The following is a 10755-nucleotide window of genomic DNA, read 5'->3' as shown; positions in this document are numbered from 1 at the left end:
CCAATATTACTACAAACAAAATAATACAGATTAGATAAATCATAGATAGATAGATAGATAGATAGATAGATAGATAATCACATGAGTCATAATATTCAATGCTATATTTTATCATTCAGAATGAGAATTCAAAGCTGTCTTTTTTTTTTTTTTCATTCAAATGCCACTGCATCCCTTTCCTCTTCTGAGAAATGTCTCTGATTCATAGATTCAAAAGGTTGTTGTAAGAGATTCAACAACACTATATTACGTATTTTTCAAAAAGAATAGTCAGGTGATCATCAATACTGTGTTGTTTGCGAGGTTTTCAAAGAACTTTATGTGGGTGGGTGTCTTTCAAGGTCTATAAAGAAGAAGCAACGTAACGACCATAGCTGGATTCAGATAGTAAACATCAAGTGATGGTTTTGATGGGTTTAGGAAAAAGATGAGCATAAGCAGCACAAAAACACTGAACACATACATCCACGCTTCAAACGAAATGTGCCTCCTCCCGCTAGACGACAGCTGGCAGAGCTCTGGTATGTGTGTGGTACACCTGGCGCTGTGCAGATAGAGTAAACCTCAAAACACACACAAATACAAACATCCACATCACATCAGAGTGCATCACACATGCATTCGAGAAGGTGAACACTGATAACATTTGCCATCAACCAGCCGGCTGTGAAATAAATGTCACTCTAAGGGGCATCTGATGGTCATCTGGATTTATAAATATTATGAATACATTATTCTACTAATACCACTAATAAAAGAGATAATATTTACATGTACATTTGCAATGGAGTCCAAAAGTGTCGACATGATTGTCTTTCTTTTGTGGAACACAAAAGGAGTCATGTATGGTATAATATCCGAGTTGCTCCATACAATAAATATAATGGGTCATTCTTCAATTGGGGTGACAAATGAGAGGCAGAATTTGTGAAAATGTTTGTTTGTTTGTTTGTTTTCTAATAAAATATATTGCTATGCATTTAAAATTTGTTTAATATGCTATGTCCAATGAAAGCTTAAGAACATTTTGATTTTTAAATAATTTCAATCAAACACTGGTGACACAGCCACTTATGTCTATGTCATTTTGAAGTAACACCACAGACGTAATTATAACACCACAGACTTTATATTGCAAGTTACTATAAGCTCTGTGGTGTTAGCAGAAAAGACAGTAACACCACAGACACATCGGCCTAAATCCAGACTTTTCTAAAATGGAGGCTGCCATCATGATGATTTCAAGATCAGGGGACATTTTGGAAATATTAATAAGTATGTATTTATCAAAATTTTGATTAAAATATGTAAAATCTGCAAGTTATCAACATAACACCACAGACACTAATAAAGTGTGGCACGTGAAATTGTCAGAAATTTAACTAAACCATCGAGAGCCATCGAGGAGAATTCAGGTCCGAGAACCATACTCAGCCCGGCCAGAACGGGGCTACTAGTAGCAGACGGACCCTGTCCTGGCGCACTCTCTCCAGAACTTCACCACCTCGGGGTGAAGCCTCCATTCCCCGGGCCTCAGCCCTTGCCTCAACAGGATGTCTGCTCCCATATTGAGATGCTCAGAAATATGCACTGCTCTCAGTGAGAGGAGTCACCAACACACGGCGATCTCTTAGGATCTCTTAGAAAGTGTTTCAATGCCCAAAACACGGCCAGCATCTCGAGGCAGTTGATGTGCCACGTGAGATGGCGACCGCTCCACAGACCGTGGGCAGGATGGCCACTCATGACCGCTCCCCAAACGGTGAGGGACGCGTCCGTCGCTAGCGTTACGCAGCGACAAGGAGCTCCCAGCACCGAGCCCTGAGACAAGAACCAAGGTTTACTCAACATGTCTAAGGCACGTAGGCATCGTCGCGTGACCTTGATCATGCAAAGCGGTTTCCCCTTGGTCTTAAGCCACCACTGTAGGGGTCTCATGTACAGCAGGCCAAAAGGTATCACATTGGACGCAGCTGCCATCAGACCCAACAGTTTCTGAAACTGTTTGACAGTAAGCCTTCTCTGACTCTCGCAACTGCAGTGAGGATCGACTCGATCCAAGCAGGAGACAGACGTGCCTGCATCGTGGTCGAATCGCACACCACGCCCATAAGTGGTCCTTGGTAATGGAGACAGCACACTTTTCTTGGCATTTAGTCTTAACCCCAGCTCTTTCATATGAGCGAGAACAACATGCCAAACCGCCATCTGCTCTGATTGAGCTTAAATCAACCAATCGTCGATGTAACTGAGTATGCGGATGCCCTGGAGTCGCAGAGGAGCCAGAGCAGCATCCACACACTTCATGACAGTGTGGGGTGAGAGTGCTAGGCCGAAGGGAAGAACCCGAAATTGGTAAGCTTCGCCCCTGAAAGCAAACCTCAGGAAATTCCCTTCAGTGGGAAGGATGGAGACATGGAAGTAAGCATCTTTTAGATCTATTGTGACAACCAGTCCTCGGACCTGATCTGAGACACGACCTGCTTGATAGTGAGCACCCTGAACTTCAGTTGCATGACTGAGCGGTTCAATAGACGCAGATCTAAAATTGGATGCAACCCCCCCATCCTTCTTTGGAATGATGAAGTACTGGCTGTAGAACCCGAACTCTCTGTCGAGAAGAGGGACCACCTCGATGGCCTCCTTCCTCAAGAAAGTGTTCACTTCTTGTTCTAATACTAGAGCCTGCTCAGTGCCCACCAGTGTGGGAAAGACCCCCTTGAAAGGCGGCGGCGGACCACTGAACTGAATGCGATAGCCTCTTTCTACAGTTTGCAGGACCCATCGTGACACATTTGGCAGTACTTCCCACGCTGCTAAATAGTCTACTAAAGGAACCAGTCTCTCGAGACTGGTCTCTGGTGTACTTGGAGCTGCTAGCTTGGTGCCCTGAAGCGGCGGACCGGCAGTAGATGGCTGAAATAGATGTTCTAGAGACCCCCGAAGGCGTGGCGAAGCTCTCAGCTCCGCTACGTTCCCGGGCAGAAGAGACAGAGATATGCACTCACTGGAGACCGCTGCGCCCTGAAGCACCATTGGTGGCTGGGTTAGCAGATCTATCTCCTGAGGGCACTGAGGAGAGACGGACACTGTGCTCTTCCCCAGGAGGGGCCGCCCTCAGCAGTCCTGGGCCACGATTGTCAGGACCGCTTCGTCGAGGACTTCCTAGACTGGAGCACAACCCTCAGAACGGGCCTCGCCTTAGAAGCTCGCCAATCTCGGTCCCGTTACGGGGGAGCGTGAGAGGCAACGCTCTGTTTCTGAACCTCCCGGTATGAGGAGCTGGTACACGGCTGGGGCTGCTCCCACCCGGCAGCCCCCAGAGCTAGAGAACGGGGAGAGAGAAACCGCTGAAACGCCGCCTGTTTATGAGCCTCCTGGTATTTGTCAACGACGGAATTGACGGCGTCGCTGAACAGACCAGAAGGCGCAAGCGGGGCGTCCATGAGGAAGACCCTGTCCTTCTCTTTCATGTCTTGGTGGCGCGGAGAGATAGATCAGCAGTTATCCTCAACTCAGAAATGTCATCTGACTTCTTCGCCTTGATCTAGCTCTTTAAGCAGGTCAGCTTGGTACGCCTGTAACACCGCCATAGTGTGCAGACATGCACCAGCCTGACCCGCTGCCGTGTACCCCTTGCCCACCAGTGCTGAAGTGGTTCGCAGCGGCTTGGAGGGCAAGACCGGAGCCTTCAGAGACGATGCCGTGCCGGGGGACAGATAGCTCACAAGCACCTGCTCTAATCAAGGCATCTCTCTGTAACCACACTCACTTAAACCCGCCACATTGCCATAGTAGTTGGAGGTGGGAATGAATAAGCGGGCCAAGAAAGGTCTCGTCCACAACCTCGACACCTCTGTGTGGCGGTCGGGTAAAAATGGTAGGCTCCGGCGTGGAGGTAGCAGCTTAGTTTGCAGAAAGCGTTCATCGAGTTTGCTCTTCTGTGGTTCAGCCTGTTTCTCGGCGGGCCAATCGATATTCAACTTGGCTATCACACAAGTAACTATCCCTAATAGCTCCTCATACTGGGGTGACTGAGGGGGCGAATTTTCGATGCCCGTGACGTCTCGCCCATCGATTGGACTGATTACACATGTGTTTCAGAGCGTGGTCTCGCTGAAGGCATTCCCATAGCGTTTTCCAATGCAGCTCGAGTTCCTGAAGGAGAACTACGTTTATGATGTTTTACAGTACGTGTTTTTACTGTATGGGAGGTTGACAGTCCCTGGTCACCATCCGCTTTCATTCTATGGAAAAGAGCAATACGTACTAGAAATTCTGAAAACAATCGGTTTTATAAATTACATTTTTTTGATACGGTAATAATATAATAATATTATTATATAAGTGTTACAATTATATAAGTTTGTGGTAAGCATAACTTGACGATACTTTGATATTTTGTTCTACAACGTAAACTGCACACAATCACACCCCAAAATGTCTTAGTTAATTATTTATTAGAAATGCAAGTTTTCAAAAATTAGCATAACTACATTTTCAGCCAAGTTATGTTTACCACAGGCTTTATTTTACTCATAAATTGAAAAACTTCATTATAAAATCCTATAGGAAAATATGGAAAGGAACCAGCAGCGAATTTGCACCTTTTACACCTACACCATTCTATAACTCTACACCTTTACTTCATTTAGCAGAACCATAAACTTGCAAATTAGTCCCCACCTCCACTCAGTCACACCAGCTTGACCCTGCTGCACTTTCACTCAGTTAGCTAAAGTAGTACATGCTACACAGTGGCAAGTGATAAAGTTGGATTAAATCAGTCATATATGCTTACACCAGAAACTAATTATGAAATAAGAAGAGGAAGAGGGATTTATACAATGTCAGTGTATCAGAATAGTAATTCCTGCCCCGCATAGGATTGGTTGCGTATTTGTGACAGTAGGAACCATTTGTGGTTTCAAACTATATGTGACCCTGGGGGCGTATTACAGAAAGATCCTAACTTTAAAATCTTATCTCATCTGTTTGGTAACCATGGTAATGTCGGTTAGGACCACATTTAGGACAAAAGCTATTTCAGAACAGCATTTCCTAAGTGCGTTATCCTATCTTAACTACAGATAGGAAAGGGGTATTACAGAAACCACCTAACTTGACAAAAAACCCTAAAAACTGTCTTAACTTTAGGACAACCCCACAGCTGTCCTAACTTCAAAATTATTATTTGAAAACCAACGGAAAAAACGTTTACAACTGTGCTGTCCGACAATGGTATTACATTTATTAATAGTTGAAAATGAAGAACGAAGATGTTTAATGGTAGAAAGACTCTTGGTTATATTTTGATGACAAAACACTTATAAGTAATTACAGACGGCCGCACAACATATTATGCACAGGAACTGCAACCAGCATTATAGAGACCAACAAAAGTGTCACGGAGCATTATTTGTTGTAGTGCAAATGACTAATGCCTTACGGTTTTTTGCAAAAGGTGATTTTCACAGTGAAGTAGCTTCTATTATTTTGTTTACCTCATCAGCAGTGTTGGTTGCTTGGTAACAGACCTGAGAGTGGATTATCGAGCTTGATTATGCCATTTAAGATTTCCTAACTAGAGATAAGATACTATTTTGTAAAATAGGATAAGAATCCCAAATCAAGTTAAGATTTGCTTCTGTAATACGAATTTGCGAAAAATCCTAATTTAACATATCATATCTTAAGTCAAGACCTAAGATAAGAAATTTTCTGTAATACGCCCCCTGGACCATAAATACAGTCATAAGGGTAATTTTTTTAAAACTGAGATTTATACATCATCTGAATAAGCTTTCCATTGATGTATGGTTTGTTAGGATGAGAATATTTGGCTGAGATACAACTACTTGAAAATCTAGAATCTGAGGGTGCAAAAAAATCAAAATATTGCGAAAATTGCCTTTAAAGTTGTCCAAATGAAGTTCTTAGCAATGCATATTACTAATCAAAAATTAAGTTTTGATATGGTAGGAAATTTACAAAATATCTTCATGGAAAATCTTTACTTAATATCCGAATGATTTTTGGCATAAAAGAAAAATCGATAATTTTGACCCATACAATGTATTTTTGGCTATTGATTCAAATATACCCGTGCTACTTAATACTGGTTTTGTGGTCCAGATTGGGTCACATATTTTTGAGACTGTCTACAGATTTTAAGGAGAAAATACTCGGAGTTGAATGATAATTTTGCATATGGTTTGTCTTTAATCATATTAAAAACACCAGACATGATATGTAAACAACATTAAAAACTTGATTTTCAACACAGGGGGTCTTTAAAAATGCAAAATTGAAAATTTTCACTGATGTTTTCACACTTTTGGACTCTATGTTAATGTCAGCTGCTAAAGCACAAATACTGAATAACTCTCATGAATAATGTTCACTTTGCTCAGTCCTGTCGAAATGAAGCCATGTCTCTCTTTCCCCACTTGCTCTCTCTCCTTCCAGCCCCATTCTAGCAACCTCCATCGACCTCTTCTGAAGATCTGAGCTGCCCTGCTGTTCACGGCCTGAGGGCCCTGTCTACTGGCTGAAGAGTGTCAGGCCAACCATGAGAGCTTCCACCTTGGGCACATCACAGAGCATGCTGCCCTGGAGACAAATGTACAGCTAATCACCTAGGTATTTGCCGCCATTTCACATATTCCATCTTTTTTCTCTCTCCTTGTCCTTCCCTCTCTCCCCTCATCCTTCCATCCATCGCTCCCATCCTGCAGGAAACATACAAGACTATTAATGTCAAATAGCTATAGGTGAAACATTCTTCTAACGCACCTGCAGAGCAGACTGACCGTGGGCAAAGACTTGATTAATGTTGCTGATGTGTGTGTGTGCATGAGAGACAGCGGGTGGGGAATCAGTTAGAGAGTAAAAGATAAAGGGCAGGACAGAGAGATACAGTGTTACGCTTTGATCGGAAAGGTCATGTACGTTTCTAAGTCGCTTATTATTAAAGTAATAGAACCCACCAGGAACAGAGCAAAGTTCTTTTCTTTTTTTTCTTTTTTTTTTGGCCTGTCTGTTGACGGCATCGCAAATCTTATCCTGCATGTAAATATATATGCATACTTTAAACCTGGTGTCTGTTTACTTCAATAATTTGCTGTGGTGAATCTCAGAAAGAGAGATATTTATGTTATTATAATATTAATTTATATATATTTTGCATAAAGAAAATAAAACCAATTATCACAATTAAGGTTGTTGCATGATTATTGTAGCAATGTTATTTTCATAATTTTTTCATTAGTGTGTGTGTGTGTGTGTGTGTGTATGCTGCATAAAAAAGTGTTATATTACCTACAATTGCACACAATTATATAATAATATACATATATAATTATAATAGTTATACTTATATTCATTTAAATAATATAATATAGCATAATAATATAATAAAGTACAACATATATAATAATATATAATCATTGATGGAGGGGGTTCAAATATGTATAACTGCCTGGAAAAAAGTCCAAAAATGCTAAAAGGGGATATTTTATGCAGCATAATTTCTTTTTCCTTTTCTCTTGATTTGATGAAATGGTGTAGTCTGGACATTTCCTGACAGTTGTCAGGATTGTTGACAATAAATAAATGAAAAAAAAAGAAATAACGTGTTTAGCTACTATTTGGAAGTTTAGACTTATTCATGTATTGTCATCTATGTTTTCTCAGGTCAAATTTCTCATTACAAGATTCCAGAACAGAGCACTTTTTACACAAACTGATTCCATGTGTACACAAACCTCTAACAGTTCCCTTTTCTCAAAACCCTCTGTCCTCATCTCATCCCTTGTCCCGTCTCCCATCCTTCTTTCCTTTCCAATTTCCTGTCCTTCTCTACCCTCTCTGTCTTTTCTTTGCATACATGACTGGTAATGTCCATTTCTCCTCATCATGTGTCCTTGAGCCTTTCATGGTCTTAATTCCCATTAACACTCAGAATGACCTGATCACTGCCTGCCCATTGTTCCTCTGCTTTCAAATGACACTTTAATTAAGACCCTGTCATGCACTGCAGATGGACCTTGGGCTCTGGACGCTGGTCAGACTAACTGGAGTGGACTGACCGCAGCTCCATGGCAGGGTTAAGTTCAATTTCATTTTCTTCCTGCAAAATGAGAACAAAGATCTTGCAAAAGTGAATTTAAACGGCATGAGATATCTATCACAAAAAGCTTTTTTAATTGAATCTAGTGCGCTAAAAAGAAGCTCTTTCACACAACACACAGAAAAGGAGTACAGGTGCTGGTCATATAATTAGAATATCATCAAAAAGTTGATTTATTTCACTAATTCCATTCAAAAAGTGAAACTTGTATATTATATTCATTCATTACACACAGACTGATATATTTCAAATGTTTATTTCTTTTAATTTTGATGATTAGAGCTTACAGCTCATGAAAGTCAAAAATCAGTATCTCAAAATATTAGAATATTTACATTTGAGTTTGAATAAATGACCATCCCTACAGTATAAATTCTGGGTATCTCTTGTTCTTTGAAACCACAATAATGGGGAAGACTGCTGACTTGGCAATGATCCAGAAGACGAACATTGACACCCTCCACAAAGAGGGTAAGTCACAGAAGGTCATTACTGAAAGGTGTGGCTGTTTACAGAGTGCTGTATCAAAGCATATTAAATGCAAAGTTGACTGGAAGGAAGAATTTGGGTAGGAAAAGGTGCACAAGCAACAGGGATGACCGCAAGCTTGAGAATACAGTCAAGCAAAGCTGACTCAAACACTTGGGAGAGCTTCACAAGGAGAGAACTGAACCTGGAGTCAGTGCATCAAGAGTCACCACGCTCAGACGTCTTCAGGAAAAGGGCTAACAAGCCACTTCTGAACCAGAGACAACGTCAGAAGCATCTTAACTGGGCTGTGGAGAAAAAGAACTGGACTGTTGCTCAGTGGTCCAAAGTCCTCTTTTCAGATGAAAGTAAATGTTACATTTCATTTGGAAATCAAGGTCCCAGAGTCTGAAGGAAGAGTGGAGAGGCACAGAATCCATGTTGCTTGAAGTCCAGTGTGAAGTTTCCACAGTCTGTGATGATTTGGGCTGCCATGTCATCTGCTGGTGTTGGTCCACTGTGTTTTCTGATGTCCACAGTCAACGCAGCCATCTACCAGGAGATTTTAGAGCACTTCATGCTTCCTTCTGTTGACAAGCTTTATGGAGATGCTGATTTCATTTTCCAGCAGGACTTGGCACCTGCCCACACTGCCAAAGGTACCAAAAGCTGGTTCAATGACCATAGTGTTACTGTGCTTGATTGGCCAGCAAACTCGCCTGACCTATTGTCAAGAGGAAGATGAGAGACACCAGACCCAACAATGCAGATGAGCTGAAGACCACTATCAGAGCAACCTGGGCAATCATAACACCTGAGCAGTGCCATAGACTGATCGACTCCATGCCACGCCGCATTGCTGCAGTAATTCAGGCAAAAGGAGCCCCAACTAAGTATTGAGTACTGTACATGCTCATACTTTTCATTTTCATACTTTTCAGTTGGCCAAGATTTCTAAAAATCCTTTCTTTGTATTGGTCTTAAGTAATATTCTAATATTTTGAGATACTGATTTTTGACTTTCATGAGCTGTAAGCTCTAATCATCAAAATTAAAAGAAATAAACATTTGAAATATATTAGTCTGTGTGTAATGAATGAATATAATATACAAGTTTCACTTTTTGAATGGAATTAGTGAAATAAATCAACTTTTTGATGATATTCTAATTATATGACCAGCACCTGTAGTTCTAGACCTTAGTTCACCTAAATTAAAAATTGCTAAGAATGTACTCACCCTCGGGCCATTAAAGATGAGTTTGTTTTTTCATCTGAACAGATTTGGAGAAATTTTGCATTACATCACTTGCTCACCAATGGATCCTCTTCAATGAATGGGTGCCGTCAGAATGAGAGGCCAAAAAAGCTGATTAAAACATCACAATAATCCACAAGTAACCCACACAACTCCAGTCTATCAGCTGACATCTTGTGACATGAAAAGCTGTGTGTTTGTAATAAAACAAAATCCATCATTAAGATGTTTTGAACTTCAAACGCTGCATCCGGCTAATATGGCTTTTTCCAGTGAAAATATTGCTTTCTCCAATGAAAAAGTTGTCTCATTTGAATCATGAGAAAAGCATGCACAGATCTAACACCATTTACAAATCAGTCCAAAACAGAATTAAACAAATATGTTGTTTTTTGATGCGAGTGAACAACAGGTGATGAACTTTTCACCAGAGGAAGTGTTATTATGGACTGTTTTTTTTGTTTGTTTTTTGTTTTGTTTTTTTGCCAGAAGTGACAGTTTAAAGTTAAAACACCTTAATGATGGATATTTATTACAAACACACAGCTTTTTATTTTTTAATGAAATATATTTGGTGGAACTATTCCTTTAAGAACTGTTCAATCCTCTTGTTTAGCAGGTTGATTGTAACATTTATTCCAACATTTATGGAAATCTTATGCCATGTGACCTAGCATGGTAAATGTCAAGCAAAGGAAATATCTTATCTAAGTTCACAGGTGTGCAGAAGTCGAAGAGCGGTTCACTGGGTGCAATGATTAATATGTTTCTCAACATGTTTTCTTCAAAGAAAACCAAGTTCACCTTTACGGCTAAATATGTAAATGTCTGATATACCATAAGGTAGAACACTCAGTCTGATGGATAATGGTATAAGCTGCACTGGCTAATGTCTGTCA

The sequence above is a fragment of the Onychostoma macrolepis genome, chromosome 21 (genome assembly GCF_012432095.1).
Source record: "Onychostoma macrolepis isolate SWU-2019 chromosome 21, ASM1243209v1, whole genome shotgun sequence".
Taxonomy (NCBI): Eukaryota; Metazoa; Chordata; class Actinopteri; order Cypriniformes; family Cyprinidae; genus Onychostoma; species Onychostoma macrolepis.
This window is presented reverse-complemented; position numbering follows the sequence as displayed.